Consider the following 18,661-nt stretch of genomic DNA (forward strand, 5'->3'; position numbering starts at 1 on the left):
AACCGAGCGAGGTGGCGCAGTGGTTAGCACACTGGACTCGCGTTCAGGAGGACGACGGTTCAATCCCGCGTCCGGCCATCCTGATTTAGGTTTTCCGTGATTTCCCTAAATCGCTCCAGGCAAATGCCGGGATGGTTCCTTTGAAAAGGCACGGCCGTCGTTCCCTAAACCGATGAGACCGATGACCTCGCAGTTTGGTCTCTTCCCCCAAAACAACAACCCCTGTACTTAAATAAACAATAAAACAGTCAATTGTCGGTGTGTTTCTTTAAAAAAAATAACGCTCATTGTTGACAGAGGTGGTTAACTTTTGATACGCATGGATCGAAATTCGTCAGTAATAAATTCGTCAGTAATCGTCGATAAAGTTTATTTGACAATTCTTAATGTTATTATTGTAACAACATACTGTTTTAAATCAAACCTCAAAGATAGGTGCACAAGTGATCTTCATGACGTGTTACAATTTTCAGTGCAGGCAGTTCTTGTAAAAAAGATTACCCTTCCCTAAAACGAGACATTGACTATGGAGTATGCGATCTAACATTCTCAAACGTTCCTATTGAAATTTTCTTAATGGCAGAAATTAATAATTCTGAGCTCATTCATATTGTTACAGAGCCGTGTGTCACGGCACTACGAGAGGCCGGAACACGGAGCAAGAAGCGGTGGTGGGTGTTTTGACAGCATGTGGCGACTTGCCACCCTGGTGAGCAACGCAAGGAATGCAAGTGGCTGAGCCCCGGATGCAGGATTTTCCTGAGACCGGAGCGTGCACGCTTAGCTGAAGGATGGAGGTGACTCAATGGCGGCTCAGACAGACAAAATGAAAGATGAATATTAGCTATTACAACGAAAATAGGTTGCAGATCCTACAAACACGATACATAAAAGCCAAGTACACTAGAAAATTCATAATAATGAGACAAGCTCACTCCTATTCAAGCGTAATTGTAGGATTAACATTAATAAAGCTGATTTTAATCATGATATATTATAAAATTAATAAAAGCTGTACCAGTGGAGCAATCTGATCCTATGAAGTCGAAAATGACGATGTCAGTGAGCACCACAACAAGCTATTTTCACATAATGAGTGTGTATTAAGAATTATAAACGAGTTTATCAGAAGTTTACATGCAAAAGTGTCACTAATATCAGTCCTCCACAGATAACGTAGAATGAAGGCTGCATGAGGGTCCTACTGATTGAGTGACTACAATTTGCTATTTCACATATACTTCATTTTGCCAATGTTCTATTAAAAACAAAAACAATGTACTGTGGTTGTAGAGTAATAGCGAAAAAAATTCATTTCGATATATTCGTGAATACAACTTTGAAATTACGGAACAGTCGTACAAAGAATGATGTATGAATGTACAGTATCTCAGAGTTTCTGTACGATGGTTGCAGCTGCTTCAGTGTCTACGTGAGATTTTGTAAACGTCTTTATGGCAACGTCTCTTTATAGCTTTATAGACTGCTATTGTTTTCGCCTACATCCGTTTGCGTTTTGCAGTTGTAAGCTGTCAAAAGCTCTTCCAGGAGTCGGGGATTTCCTTAAGTGGACTCGACTATAGGAGTGTCTTAACAGTAAAGAATATGTATTAAAACAACAGTGTCACAAATTGAGTCCGCCTTGATGCAAAACACTTTGTTATCCGTTTATTTCTTTATTTTCCCAAACTACTTTCGGCGACAAATATCATCATCATCATCAGTGGGTTTTTAAATCTTATTTGTTGTATCTTACAGCATGTTTTTGTTGTTGCTGTTTTTACTCAGCGAACATCATGTCATCTGCAAGTTCGTTGGATGGTATGTAGCTGATTCTATACACATAAAAACAAAACTTGAAAAACCCACTGATGATGGTGATATTTGTCGCCGAATGTAGTTTGCGAAAATAAAGAAATAAAAGAGTAACAGGGTGTTTTGCATCAAGGTGGACTCACTTTCTGATATTGTTGTTTTTCTATGGAAACTTGGACCAAATGGAAGAGTTCCAAGATAAAATTAATATATTAAAACATAATGCATGGTGTGGCATTGTTTCAAGCATCCCCTGATGACAAGTAGGTGGCTCTCACCCCAATACCGATTGTTGCCTGACACTATGGATACTGTACTAGGTTCGGGAGAAATCGATAGGAGATGTGGGACATGCACACATACACACACGCATACATACACTGACGAGCCAAGACATTATGACCACCCGCATAATAGTTTGTCCTTTCAAATGGTTCAAATGGCTCTGAGCACTATGGGACTTAACTTCTGAGGTCATCAGTCCCCTAGAACTTACAACTACTTAAACCTAACTAACGTAAGGACATCACACACACACATGCCCAAGGCAGGATTCGAACCTGCAACCGTAGCGGTCGCGCGATTCCAGACTGTAGCGCCTAGAACCGCTCGGCCACCCAGGCCGGCTGTTTGTCTGTATTTGGAACGAAATACATCCCTGATTGTGCATATCAAGGATCCGACAGTTTGTTGGTAGGTTTACGGAGGTAAGTGGCATTTGATGTCTACTCACGGGTCACGTAATTGGCGTAAATAGCGGGCTGCTGATTTGCGTACGCAGTCATGGCGCTAGATAGCGACCCAGACGATTGCCATACGATTTACATCAGGCGAATTTCGTCGCCGAGACATCAACGTGAATTCACTATAATGCTCCTCAAACCACTGCAGCACGGTTCTGGCTCCCAGACACGGACAGTTACACCGCCGAGACATCATCGTCGGGGAAGACACCAAGCATGAAGGGGCGCAGGTGGTTCGCAGCTGTCAGCGTGTCTTCGATTACTACCATGTAAGCGCACGAGATTGTCTCGCATAGCATAATACTGCTCTCACCAACCTGCGTCCGTGGCGCACTGCACATTTCGAGCTGCCGTTCATCTCGACAGCGTTTGTGGAGACGACCTCGACCTAGTGTAGCAAAAGTGTGATTCACCCGAAGAGTCGACACGTTTCCATTGATCGACAGTTGAATCCATCCCGGCCCACTGCAACCGTAACTGACGATATCATTGGATCAACACGTGAACACGTAGGGGTGGTCTGCTGCGTAGCTCCATGTTCGACGATTTACGACGAACGGTGTGCTCCGAAACATTTGTGCATGCACCAGCATTAGGCTCTTTCGGCAGAGGTGCCACAGATCACCCCGTATCCTACTTTACAGAGCAGATAAGCCTTCGAACCCCATATTTTGTGTAGAGTCGTGGACCTCCAACCATTTCATCCAGGTAGAGAGGCATTCTCACATCGGACGTTGGCGAGAATAAACCATCCACTTCCAATACTCCCTGTGACAACGTCAAGACTGAAATTAACTCGACATCCACGGAAAAAAATCGGTCCATTCAATATGACACTTTGTGAAGTGCCATTTGTGCCACGTTTATTCTCCAGGTTTATTATGTGTTTGTAGACTGGCATGCGATGGCGACATTGACGATACACACGTCGACGAGACATAGTGCTTCAATGCTGTTGCAGATATAGCTCACAGCGGAATGGTTCCGCTGGTCTGCGTTGGCCGCTTATATACCGAGCGCCTGACCTTGCTTACATAAGAGCGCTGATAACGGACTTAGCCGTTGCGAGGGCCGGCACGGGAGCGCAATCCTGTACGCGTGCTCTAGTCTCTCTAGCAGCACGCGTACCCGCGGCTGAGCCGGCCCAAGCGGGTTGCATCATGCAGCCTCGCAGGCGCTCAGCGGCCAACACGGCACTATGTTTTCGAATTTTTTTCTAATTGTTGCATCCTTGAGACCCCGTTCACCAGATGTACGTTTAGCGAATGGCGGCTGACGCTACAGATCACATTTTATTAATAATTGTAGTACAGGGTTACATCACCAGTTACAGTTACATTCTCAGCAAGTACACCAAGTCCTTTCATCCATACATGTATTTTCTCATCATTACTAACTTTACGACAAGAACGGGTATACAATGTAAAAGGCATATTACTATAAGCACAACTAGGTCTAGATTGGGCCTTAGCATCTATTCCACAATGCCAGGTCTTGTAAGCGATGACATCTCGGTCGGCAAATGATTCCAATGCGCTCAGTATAAAAGCGGCCAACGCAGACCAGCGGAACCATTCCGCTGTGAGCTATATCTGCAACAGCATTGAAGCACTATGTCTCGTCGATGTGTGTATCATCAACGTCGCCATCGCATGCCAATCTACAAACACATAATAAGCCTGGAGATTAAATTTGGCACAAATGGAACTGCACAAAGCGTCATATTGAATGTACCGATTTTTTTCCGTGGTATTTTCACTGTGCTTCTGCCTCTTTCCGTAGATGCTCACGACCAGTTTCGCCATTTTCGATATACTCATTCTCAGGGTTTGCATGATAGTAATCTGCCCTTTGTCATCTCGTGGTCGTGCGGTAGCGTTCTCGCTTCCCACGCTCGGGTTCCCGGGTTCGATTCCCGGCGGGGTCAAGGATTTTCTCTGCCTCGTGATGGCTGGGTGTTGTGTGCTGTCCTTAGGTTAGTTAGGTTTAAGTAGTTCTAAGTTCTAGGGGACTGATGACCTAAGATGTTAAGTCCCATAGTGCTCAGAGCCATTTGAACCATTTTTTGCCCTTTGTCAAAGTCGCATATCTCAGTGGATTTCCCCATTTGGAACCCATATCTTCGTAAGGGCTATTGCCCGTCCGTGTCTGCTACTTTACATGCTTTTGTTACCGCGTCACGTGGCCGCAACGCCACCAGGCGGTTTCCAACGTCGCTGTGGGCTCTGGTCGTAATGTTCTGACTTACCAGTGTACATCCATTTTATAATGTATATTTTGTGTAAGTTTCATAAAATCCCAAAATCAGATATAGGCCCTACATTCTGAACTCGGTGAGTGGTTGTGCAACGAAACGAATGGCCGGCCGGAGTGGCCGAGCGGTTAAAGGCGCTACAGTCTGGAACCGCACGACCACTACGGTCGCAGGTTCGAATCCTGCCTCGGGCATGGATGTGTGTGATGTCCTTAGGTTAGTTAGGTTTAAGTAGTTCTAAGTTCTAGGGGACTTATGACCACAGCAGTTGAGTCCCATAGTGCTCAGAGCCATTTGAACCAAACGAATGGGTGAGTTAAATACTTTAATTTTTTGTTGGACTTGAGACAATTTTATGAGTTAAATACTTCAACTTTTCATTGTACAGTTTTGTGAGTGTGATTTGCAGATTTCATCTACTCACTGGACGTGGGTTTTTTTCACTGAGTTTACTGTGATCGATTTTGCTCGACTTGTAAAAAAGTAACTTCGGTAATGGGATTTGAGGCAACTGTGAACCGTAATTGTTTGTTAAAGTTGATCATTGTATTCATGCGAGATGGACTTGTTGAGTGTACTTTTTGCGGTCGATAATAGCAAATTCCAGTTTCGGTCTCTGAATGTTTGGCGTTGATTTTAGTGAATTAATGTGTAGTTAAATGAACTTTGTTCTCACTTGCCTCTGTATTCGATACTCTGGTTACACTACACGCTTTAATTACTGTTTGACTGTTATTTTATTTGATAAGAATCTGCAATTTATGTGAGATCAAGATTCACATATGTATGAACACTATTTCATTGATATTAATGTGGTCTCAGATATAATACTGTGATTTCAGTAATGAAAATTGCACTAGTTACTAATTTTTCACTGCTTATCACAAGGCTTTTCGTGAATTTACTCTCATTTTGAAGTGCATTTACGCACTTGTTTACGTGAATATGTTTGCTGATGATTGCGTGTGTAATTTTCTGCCTCTCTTGCATCTTTTCGAAGTTAGACTGTATTGTGCCTCCTCCATTATACAGAATGTCGCATATATTGTGTGACATTGTGTGTACTGCATGGCGTTTAGCCTTGTAAGATGTTGCATTAGTTTAGTCACGTTGTCAATTGTCAGCCTGTTGTGCATATTAAGTTATTCGTAAATATATTCATTAATATCGTGTTATTTGTTTGCTCTTTATGTAAATGTTATCCAGTGCAATAAGTCGGTTTCGCTTCCGTTCCCTGTAGATGTACTGTTATGTTCGCTGCTATCTTGAGTTTTTTGTCTACACTAAATTACTGATACTTATGACACGTTGTGTAGTATTGTTTTCTGGGTGTACTCGTGAGTTTGCTGATACAATGAGTAATGAGTCATCTACATAAGCGATTACCATGTTTACTCTGTCATCCGAATTGTTGTTTAGGAGTGGCTCGATAGCAATGTCCCAAAATTTTGGTAAACAGATTGACTCTTGCGGCATCCGTTCGTTATTTTCGTGACTAATTTCTGGTGCCCTGCTTCCCACTCTGCTGTCGTATTTTTGCAATAATATAGAAGCTGTTGTTCAGGGCAGTTGGTAATTGCATCTGCCTCAACCTAACGAAAGCACGGGCATGAAAGCGTGGGTACCAAATTCTCACACAGGTGTATTAATGAAGGGGCTCATATAACTGCAAAAGGAAACTAGCTGTCACTATAACAACTTGGTTTACTGCCGTAATACGTCAAACAAATGATTTATTCACTGAATCAAACATGTAAACAGTTAAAAAATGGTTCAAATGGCCCTAAGCACTACAGGACTTAACATCTGAGGTCATCAGTCCCCTAGACTTACAACTACTTAAGGGGACCACACCCTGCCTATCTAACCCATGTTAATTTAGACAAGTAATTGACCCATTTCTGAAAAAACTATTTGGTGCAGGACCTTAATATTTTTACTATATGTTACATGATGCTAAAGAGTCAACTGTACTAAAATATACTTTATCCATTTTAAGGTTTTTAAGAAATACTTTTTTAAATTTATTAACAAAATATTAAGTTTTTTCTGCAGAAAATTTTTTTTTGAACTTCCTAATCGGGGAATATTAATGAATGTAGTACCAGAGGTGGCTTTTTTCTGTTATGCAGGGTCTCTGAAAATTTCATTCATTTATCTATGATAGTTTCTGATATAATGGGGCATATGTACTGAAAATTTTAGTTTGTGGGAAACTGACTTTAAAGGAAAAACTTTTGAAATTTGTTACTTACAGATAATTAAAACTGTCCTGCTGCATATGATGGCCCTTCTTTGTACTCTAGCAGGTCTTCCAGCTTCTTTTTCACCTTCCTGGATGTCTTGCTTTCTTGGCCAAGTTAGATGCAGACCTGTTTGCATCGGCTATCCTCATTTTATCGCAATGTTGCAGCCCAATGATCATATTTTTATCATGAGTAATTCCCAGCTTCTTCAGTACCCAACACTTTCCAATATCAGCACAATTGAATGTAATAACAGCATCATTAACTCGTAGTTTCATTGTATGCGTGCCTACGAATACAGTTCTAGGAAGGCGGTTCCAAATTATGCTGTTGAAACATTCATTTGGGTTCTTTGTCTGCCTATGCAGACATTTCCTAGAAGGTCAGGACGAGCCAAGTCTCTGAAAATAGGTTTAGTTGCTGTAATAATAACAGCAGGAAGAGAATGCTCGTGAGAATAAGATTCTTCAGTTGCCTGAGCCCTATTGTATTTGCACCACGAATTTTCTCCTGATGGACACAATCCATAACATGGCTTATCATCACTAGAGGACTTGTGGAAGAATATGGCCCAAACATCTCTCTTCATTACCCCCAGATTTTCATTATTTCTCCTAATTGCCTGCCAATAGTACACCTGCAAGGTTTCTATTTCAGTTTTAGTGAACCGACCCTGTCCGGTCAACAATTTTCCATCTTCTAATTTTTTTCCTCTCATGTCAACATTTAGTTTTCTCAGCCTTGTTCCCAAACGGTTTTGAACTTGGCCTACACATTCGATTTTGTTAATAATGGCATCTCCAAGTGGCTTTGAGTTCACCACATTGTTGTATGCCTTACTGTTACCATCGCCCAAATATTTGGTGTACCGTACGCCTCCTGTTTCTACGGAGCGATGAAATATTTGTTGTACTCCATGAACGTCTATACCACCACTTGTTTCTCTAAAATTAGCCACACAGTTGTGTTCGTTATGTTCATTTACTTTACAATAATTGAAATATTTAGACATTATCTCCGCATCTAACACTTCACCGGTGTCTACACTCGTGGCAGTCACTACTCCATGCAGAGAAATGTGTCCTCTTTTCTGATAATTTCCATCAACCTCCGAACATCCATCATTTTCTTCCACTACTTCCCTAGCAGCCAGTTTTACGCTTTCCTTACTGACCTCACATAGATCTTTCTCTAATATTGCAGTTCCTTTTTCAAATTTATTTGGTGGTTGACATAAGTTCATCACTGAACAAAATGTTCTCCCTGCAGCCATGCCCTTGCCAATGGATCGTAAGTCTTAAACTAATCTAGTATTGATTTCATAAGGGCCACTTGCATTTGGTTTTGAAGAACTCATAAATGAAATCAAAGCTGAGCATTTAGTGCAAATTAAATCCAAAGCAATTGCTAGGCCTTTTCTCCCACTGGCACCCTCACAAATTTTCACACTCTGTGACTCACCAGACTGTCTACATCATACAAATTTAGAAATTACATCTGATAATATTCTCAAATTTATAATAATGTTACTGCATCCCTTGTCACTTATAGTAAATGCGTTGTAACTCTCTTGATATAGTGTGAGCTTCTTTGATGATGCTTTTGTTGAAGAATTACAATTAGAAACATCGTTGCCAGGCGACATACCCTCTTGTACAGAAAGCTTTCTAAACTTGTTTCCTCCAAATTGTCGTTTCCTGAAAATGCCTTTACATTTCGTCATCTTCAATAAATACACACGTAAACAAGCACTGCAAACATAAGTATAACAACTACTCGCAATCGCACTTGAACAAAACTAAACGCGTGTTTGAAAGCGTGCTGTTTACAAACAGGAGAAACAAAAGAATACCGACCGTTGCATTCCAAGGATAACCAACACACTCGGGAGAAAAAAAATCCCTAAGGGATATAAAGATCTAAAATATATTCAGAAAAGTGGGTGACAGAAAAGTGGGCGTGGCACATAAACACACGTGGTAGGAAAATGCTCTTTAAATGTTCGAAAAAAATTTTTTGCAGCAAAATCTTTTTCAGAGTACTTAAATAAAACCTTAATCTACCGAAATATGAAGAAAACCGAAAACCTATTTTTTTCGACCTGAACCATGGTGTGGTCCCTTTAAACCTAACTAGCCTAAGGACATCACACACATCCATGCCCGAGGCAAGATTCGAACCTGCGACCGTAGCAGCAGCACGGTTCCGGACTGAAACGCCTAGAACCGCTCGGCCACATCGGCCGGCAAACAGTTAACAAGTGGACAAAGGGTTGTAATCATTAACAATAGGTTTGGCATAGGTAGGTGGACACATGAGAGCATAACATGAAACCACACAGTTAATTAGTGCAAAAATGGTTAGTGGTATAAGATAAACCCCAGAAAAGCAAGTAATAACACCAACAGATTGGTCGGAATGCCTGCTGGCTGTGAACGTTAGAACTGCTCAATTAAACGTTGATGTAAATTAATTAGCCTCATGGCCCCCTTGGCTCAGTGACTGCATCTCCGACTCATGCTTACCAGCAGATATGCAAATATGGAAGATGGCTGCAGATAGAACTGGAATTTCCGAGTCCAGTTAGACCTCTGTATTTTCCTCTAAGTCTGATACATTCCTTTTTGCAATCCTCTGCTGTGACTCATCGATATCCCTGCAGTAAGTGCTCTCCCCAGTCTCCCTGCAGCAAGTGTTCTCTTCAGCCTCTCTATCGCAAGTACGTTCTGACTTTATTCTCCCAAACTTAGCTGGTTCTACCAGAGTAGAAAGCTTACCAACCAAATGCAGAGATAAATGCCAGAGATAAATTCTGCCGAAATTTTTACAAAGGTACAGACGGCGTTTAGAAAGGATAGATTGCATGCAACCGGTGGTGGAGTGTTCGTCGCTGTTAGTAGTAGTTTATCCTGTAGTGAAGTAGAAGTGGATAGTTCCTGTGAATTATTATGGGTGGAGGTCACACTAAACAACCGAACTAGGTTAATAATTGGCTCCTTTTACCGACCTCCCGACTCAGCAGCATTAGTGGCAGAACAACTGAGAGAAAATTTGGAATATATTTCACATAAATTTTCTCGGTATGTTATAGTCTTAGGTGGAGATTTCAATTTACCAGATATAGACTGGGACACTCAGATGTTTAGGACGGGTGGTAGGGACAGAGCATCGAGTGACATTATACTGAGTGCACTATCCGAAAATTACCTCGAGCAATTAAACAGAGAACCGACTAGTGGAGATAACATCTTGGACCTACTGATAACAAACAGACCCGAACTTTTCGACTCTGTATGTACAGAACAGGGAATCAGTGATCATAAGGCCGTTGCAGCATCCCTGAATATGGAAGTTAATAGGAATATAAAAAAAGGGAGGAAGGTTTATCTGTTTAGCAAGAGTAATACAAGGCAGATTTCAGACTACCTAACAGATCAAAACGAAAATTTCTGTTCCGACACTGACAATGTTGAGTGTTTATGGAAAAAGTTCAAGGCAATCGTAAAATGCGTTTTAGACAGGTCCGTGCCGAGTAAAACTGTGAGGGACGGGAAAAACCCACCGTGGTACAACAACAAAGTTAGGAAACTACTGCGAAAGCAAAGAGAGCTCCACTCCAAGTTTAAACGCAGCCAAAACCTCTCAGACAAACAGAAGCTAAACGATGTCAAAGTTAGCGTAAGGAGGGCTATGCGTGAAGCGTTCATTGAATTCGAAAGTGAAATTCTATGTACCGACTTGACAGAAAATCCTAGGAAGTTCTGGTCTTACGTTAAATCAGTAAGTGGCTCGAAACAGCATATCCAGACACTACGGGATGATGATGGCATTGAAACAGAGGATGACACGCGTAAAGCTGAAATACTAAACACCTTTTTCCAAAGCTGTTTCACAGAGGAAGACCGCACTGCAGTACCTTCTCTAAATCCTCGCACAAACGAAAAAATGGCTGACATCGAAATAAGTGTCCAAGGAATAGAAAAGCAACTGGAATCACTCAATAGAGGAAAGTCCACTGGACCTGACGGGATACCAATTCAATTCTACACAGAGTACGCGAAAGAACTTGCCCCCCTTCTAACAGCCGTGTACCGCAAGTCTCTAGAGGAACGGAGGGTTCCAAATGATTGGAAAAGAGCACAGATAGTCCCAGTCATCAAGAAGGGTCGTCGACCAGATGCGAAAAACTATAGACCTATATCTCTTACGTCGATCTCTTGTAGAATTTTAGAACATGTTTTTTGCTCGCGTATCATGTCATTTCTGGAAACCCAGAATCTACTATGTAGGAATCAACATGGATTCCGGAAACAGCGATCGTGTGAGACCCAACTCGCCTTATTTGTTCATGAGACCCAGAAAATATTAGATACAGGCTCCCAGGTAGATGCTATTTTCCTTGACTTCCGGAAGGCACTGGATACAGTCCCGCACTGTCGCCTGATAAACAAAGTAAGAGCCTACGGAATATCAGACCAGATGTGTGGCTGGATTGAAGTGTTTTTAGCAAACAGAACACAGCACGTTGTTCTCAATGGAGAGACGTCTACAGACGTTACAGTAACCTCTGGCGTGCCACAGGGGAGGGTTATGGGACCATTGCTTTTCACAATATATATAAATGACCTGGTAGATAGTGTCGGAAGTTCCATGCGGCTTTTCGAGGATGATGCTGTAGTATACAGAGTGGTTGGAGCATTAGAAAATTGCAGCGAAATTCAGGAAGATCTGCAGCGGATAGGCACTTGGTGCAGGGAGTGGCAACTGACCCTTAACATAGACAAATGTAATGTATTGCGAATACATAGAAAGAAGGATCCTTTATTGTATGATTATATGATAGCGGAACAAACACTGGTAGCAGTTACTTCTGTAAAATATCTGGGAGTATGCGTGCGGAACGATTTGAAGTGGAATGATCATATAAAATTAATTGTTGGTAAGGCGGGTACCAGGTTGAGATTCATTGGGAGAGTGCTTAGAAAATGTAGTCCATCAACAAAGGAGGTGGCTTACAAAACACTCGTTCGACCTATACTTGAGCATTGCTCATCAGTGTGGGATCCGTACCAGGTCGGGTTGACGGAGGAGATAGAGAAGATCCAAAGAAGAGCGGCACGTTTCGTCACAGGGCTATTTGGTAACCGTGATAGCGTTACGGAGATGTTTAATAAACTCAAGTGGCAGACTCTGCAAGAGAGGCGCTCTGCATCGCGGTGTAGCTTGCTCGCCAGGTTTCGAGAGGGTGCGTTTCTGGATGAGGTATCGAATATATTGCTTCCCCCTACTTATACCTCCCGAGGAGATCACGAATGTAAAATTGGAGAGATTAGAGCGCGCACGGAGGCTTTCAGACAGTCGTTCTTCCCGCGAACCATACGCGACTGGAACAGGAAAGGGAGGTAATGACAGTGGCACGTAAAGTGCCCTCCGCCACACACCGTTGGGTGGCTTGCGGAGTATCAATGTAGATGTAGATGTACAACTAATAACGATTTTATAAAAAAAATTAACAAATTTCTGTTCTTGCAGATTTTGTCATTGTTAACCAATAATGGTCTGGTGCAGGAAGGAACGCAGAAAATCTCATCCAATACACGATGTTTCCAACACCAGCCAGTTAAAGGTTCGCACGCAGATAAACACGGGAAAGCGCACCTTCTATTGACATAATTAGCGTGAGCCAGTGTTGCTCAGATTAAAATGAATGTGCGGTTCTAGGCGCTTCAGTCTGGAACCGCGTGACCGCTACGGTCGCAGGTTCGAATCCTGCCTCGGGCATGGATGTGTGTGATGTCCTTAGGTTGGTTAGGTTTAAGTAGTTCTAAGTCTAGGGGACTGATGACCACAGATGTTAAGTCCCATAGTGCTCAGAGCCATTTGAACCATTTTTTTAAAAATGAATATTAATTTATGGTGTGGCCATAAGCAGTGGCCAATCTCACTGTCTCAAGTTCTGAGTGTCACGCCTGGCTTTCCATACTTTATCTCATGAAAAGGATTTCTTCTTGTGTCTGACACATGCCTGCTACACCTGCTCGGGGTCCGCTTTCAGTGCCGAACAAGTTTATCACCCTATGATCCATTTTGAGTAAACTTCCCCTCTTGCGAGCCAGCTGAATTAAGCTCCCAAGGCTGCGGAAAATAACTGGTTCGCCTCAACATAATGAAAGGAAATGAGAAGAAGTAGTTAGCTGAATAATCATTGTAAATGAAGAATATTGTCTGCAGTTGTATTGGTGCGTTAAAGAATCGACTATATTGACCAAAGGAGAGTGCATATTGCGTACTAAAATAGGTTGTGTGACAGTTTCGTTATAAACTGCCATATAACAGTATGTATTATTTATAACTTGTGATTGAATCTGTCATCTTTTGATTTTTTTTGTCCTAAAACAGCATTGGTGGGGACTTAGGCCAAAGAGATGCCTGTTTGATTGTAGCTGATCCGAAAGGAGCCACTCCTGTATCTTAGCCGACGCGATTTGGAGATGCCGGCACGGTAGCTCAGCGTGTTCGGTCAGAGAGCTGGTGGGCACCTGTAATAAACAAACAGAGTGGAAGGATCAACAAACGAACTTGACCGGATGTCATGTGACGACCGCAACCACCAAATACAACGATAAAAAAAAGAGGTAAATTGGGTTATATGTTTTGACGTCACTTGGAACCCTGTCCTCTGATATCTTAATAATGACCACGTTGTTTCTTTTACAAAGAGTAGGCACTCTACCTTGTCCTGCCGTCTTTTATCATGTCTGTTAAAAAGCGGGTGATCTGTGTGGCAGTATTATAAGAGTTTTAAGTCTAGCTGCCGCCGGTACTAACTCTTTCGTATGCGAAAGGAATGGCAACATCACCATTTATGTAAATGGTGTTCATTTGGACACGTAAGTCCCTATGATGTTTTTGGCCATGTGTTTGTTCATCATAAGGTAGGAGCTCGCTCAGCAAATACTCTGTCGAGCGTCTTCCCTCCGACATCGTACCATGTGCTCATTCTTGACAGACCTGGTGGGGTCTTAATTCGTTCTGCATTAACTTAAACGGTTCTTCCCATATGTGGTTGTCACACATGCGCCAGAGTCATGGTGACAGATGGACCACACCGTTCGGTGGCAGCGCCCTGGAGGGTGGAACTGCGAAGATCAGCCGTCTTCGATGTTCCCGCTCGCCGCAGCCATCGAAGTGTTCTGGCGTCTTCGCCTCGAGCAAATCTCGGAGATGACGGAGTTCCACTCATTATCCAGCTGTCACTCCATGCGCTATATAGGACAGAGCGGAGAATATCTTCGTCAGTCTTCGATGGCTTACCTGAAGATGACCGGCAGGTGTGTCCAATCACTTCGGCTGTGGCCATCTACTCCGAACAGACCCGCGTAACATTTAGTGTAAGCGAAACACTTTGGTATAGCCTCCTTGGATCGAAGTAGACGCGATCGTGAGCTCTTACAAAGTCCTTGTAGACTTTCTCTAAATCCAGGCCTCCTCCCCTCAGTGTGCATGCTGTTCCCAAGAAGTTGCAGTTTTCACGTTTGTCCGTTGGGAGGCTTACAGTCCGGATGATCATACGGTCTGTCTTCTCAGTAATCGGGTAGCATATCGTGTTCGAAGAGATTTCGGGACTGCAGCCGGTCGTCACTCTTTCTTCAAAATCCTCCATAAAAAACTTAGCCACCAGGGCAGGGCAGCCCATGGCGACGCCGGAAGTCTTTTCAAAATATTCTTGGTCGAACATAAAACAGGCTGAGGGAAGAGCATGACGAAACAATGCAGTGATGCCCGCACGAACCCTTACCAGTTTGTACCAAGGAATCAGCAAGAAAGAGTACATTTGTAAAAAGAGATAATAGATCAAAACTCATACTACATCAGAACTCACTAAAAGATACGAATCAGCCGGCCGAAGTGGCCGTGCGGTTAAAGGCGCTGCAGTCTGGAACCGCAAGACCGCTACGGTCGCAGGTTCGAATCCTGCCTCGGGCATGGCTGTTTGTGATGTCCTTAGGTTAGTTAGGTTTAACTAGTTCTAAGTTCTAGGGGACCAATGTCCTCAGCAGTTGAGTCCCATAGTGCTCAGAGCCATTTTTTTTTAGATACGAATCAGTTAGGTGGAGAGCCCCGAGTCTGTTGGTAAAATCAGCTAGTTCCGTATATGATGCGGAAATTTGCTAATAAATAGTCTCAGCAAGAAACCAAAATGTTTGGCTAAAACAAATAGGCAGTAAAGGTAGACCACCTTTGTGCACAATAGGAAGAATCTTGGTAGTACGCTGCCATGTGGTTTTAAGCGCTTGATGCCCTCTGGAGATATCGAGGAGGAATTCAGGAGTGTACACGTCTTCCTTTGCACACGGACTGTAGGGTCGTGGTCAGTCTTCCTGTACACAGTTTCACTAAGTACGCCATACATCTTCTGCGAACTACGAGGTAACAAATCAGTTGAGTTACCTTTATTAGTCTTCAGCACCACTATGTTCCGATCCTCTAGGAGATTTCGTAGTGCAGCGCTTTCTTCAGAGGTTATATTACTAGACTGAGGAGGAACTTTCAAATGAGCATGCCAAGTTTCCCTTCTTATTTCTTCAGCAGCATCCATAGGAAGGCATCGTACAGCTTCTTCAACACTACTCACAGAACTTATCAGTTGGTGACGATGCAAAATTGAGTCCTTCACGCAACGGACAGCGTCGCATCGTCTAAGCCGTTCTCCGTGAAGCCGACAACCTAATGTCGTGCAGTTAGTCCCTGCGGCAACGTCTGTTGTGGCACAAAACTATCAAATTTTGACTTCTACCGAGAATTTGCATCCTTATTTATCCAATCAAATTTGGATGAAGTCACTCGATCAATGTAATCCCATGATTCCAGAGAGAGAAGTGCTACAATCTTCAGATTTAGGTGGAACAGTTCTTCTGAAATAGTCCCAACCTTCGTCTCATATAACAAATTCTCTCCTTAACAATAGCATGACTGGCCTTCTCCATTATCTTACGGCCAGTGACAGTCTTAATAGAATGTGTCACTCTGGCAAATTTTGGCATCATTCCATGGTCCCGACATTTCATTAAAAAACTTAAAGAACATAAAGGGGGTAGGACGTCAAACGGGACGACTTGGAGCAGGAGAGGCACCAGAGGACATTTTAATTTCCACTGTCTATACTTTTACCAATAAATTAATAAAACTTTGTCAAAATGGACAGAAAGGATTCAGGGTTTACACTCATGGCACTGGAAGTTAAAAAATATAAGAAAATAATTTTTTTTACATTTGAAATTTGACCTTTTTTCACTTACCATTGGGTGCATTTATTGCTATAGGTACAGTTTTCTTCATAAGTAAGGGTGATTCTTCGATAAATTTTGCACAGCATACAAACCACCCTTACAGGTATATGAAACTCTGGAATTTTCCAAATCTATTTAAAACTGTAGTAAAAATTGAGATAATTAATTATAAAATTTGAGTTTTTTCTAAAAATGAAGTTTAAAATGTAACAGCACCTTCATTTTTTCATAAATTAAATAATTTCTAGAGTTTCATACACCTGTAAGTATGGTTTGTATGCTGTGCAAAATTCATCGAAGAATCTCTCTTACTTATGGAGAAACGTGTACCTACGGCAACAAACGCAGCCAATAGTAAGTGAAAAAATGATGAACTTTCACATGTAAAACAAAATTAATTTTGTTATGTTTTTGAAATTCCACTGCTATGAGTGTGAATCCTGAAACCTTCCTGGTCATGCTGACAAAGAAATATGAATTTATTCGTAAAAGTATAGACAGTGGGAGTTAAAATGTCCTGTGGTGTCTCTCCTGCTCCAAGACGGCCCGTTTGACGTCCTACCCCCCTTAAAAGTTTTTCTCTCTTATCACGCAGCTGATAAGGCCATCTCCTCCCCATACAGGTGTCTCATGTGAAACTGAAAATTTTCCCAGCGAATTAAGTGTTCGAAGAGAGTTCGGGTTTGAAGCCGGTCGTCGCAAACTTCACTCCTCTACATTTCGACTGGACACCTGCCAGTCACCTTCAGGTGAGCCATCGAAGACTAAGGAAGACGTTGTCCTCTCCGTCCTATATAGCGCAGAGAGTATTGCTGCGCATTCTCCAGAGTCATGGCGACAGATAGCCCACATAGCTCGGCGGCAGCGCCCTCGCTGGTGGAACTGCGAGGATAAGTTGTCTTCCGCGTTGCCGCTCGACACAGCCATAGGAGTATTCTGGTGTCTTCATCTGGAGCAAATCTCGGAGATGACGCGATTCTACGCATTATCGAGCTGGTAGTCGCTGTCACGGTTAGATAGATTTTCCGTGCCAGAAAAGTCCCTACGTTTTCTTCCTTCGAAATAGCAAGAATCTTTAGTAATTTGCAGGTGAAAGCGATTTTCCGCCCACCATCGTTCTTTCGGATTCGAGAGATGTGTAACTAAGCCTAGTGCCGTTTGAAATATATCTTTATTTTTCAGCCTACTGGTACGTAGGTTTGCCTCATTGTCATCATAATCGATTGATAGAGGAAACATGGAAAATCCAAAGAAGAACAGCACGTTTCTTTACATGTTCCTCAAACAACGGCGAATGCGTCACGAAAATGCTCAGCCAATTCCTGGCAGACACTGCAATAGAGGCGTATTACATCGCGGGGTGTTCTAATGTTAAAGTTCCGAGAGCGTACTCGCGAAAACAACATGAAGATAAACTTAGAGAGATTCGAATCCACACAGGTGCTTACCAGCGATCGCTCTTACCACGAGTCATCCGTGTCTGGAACACGGAAAGTGCAAAGTGACAGTACTATACAGGTACGATTCGCCACACTCCGTAAGGTGGCATGCCGAGTACAGATCTAGATGCAGGCGTAGAATTAGGTGCGAAATCTTGGCGAGTGACACATTTATCAAAGCGTGTACTGTACCCAAAGTAAAATACTTCATATCCGGAACAATGGACTCCATTCCTTCCGCTTTAGTAGGCTTCCCATCTTTCTGCGGCAAATACTGCAGAGTTATTAAATTAGGAAACAACGATGCCATCTGTTAACAGGTACCTACCTGCCTACAAACGATTGTTGCGAGTTCGCAGGACCGAACAGAGCGCCTGTACGATAAATTGTCGAAAGGACGCGTGAATATTCAGCGTCGCAATTAAAAGTTGAAGTCGTTCCGGCTAGTGTCTCCTGGGGAAGCAAGCGCAAATAATAAGCGCCCCGGCGCCGTAAATCAGGTGAAAATTAAAAGCGGGTATGCGGCGGCGTGGACAACGGTTTGCATATTCATGGCAGGCCCTTTGGACGAGCGTACTGTCGCACAAAACGGGGCAAAACTCTGCAGCACGGCGCACGCCGCCACAGACGACTGCTCGCCCTCAGTGTGCGATCGTCATCACGTCCACAGGAGGGGACGAGTGGCTGCTGGGCAAACTGGACTCTTGTGAGCGCGATGTTCCGGTACAACCAATGCAGAAAGATACATCACTCGGTTTTACTTTTGAGTTCAGGGTATTACACTGGTGACCGTGGTACTATTCAATTCCTTATAAAATCAAAAATTACTATCTCACCACAGTTATTTACAGGAGATAGACAAGCTTGTGATGGT

This window comes from Schistocerca americana, chromosome 2 (genome assembly GCF_021461395.2).
Source record: "Schistocerca americana isolate TAMUIC-IGC-003095 chromosome 2, iqSchAmer2.1, whole genome shotgun sequence".
Taxonomy (NCBI): domain Eukaryota; kingdom Metazoa; phylum Arthropoda; class Insecta; order Orthoptera; family Acrididae; genus Schistocerca; species Schistocerca americana.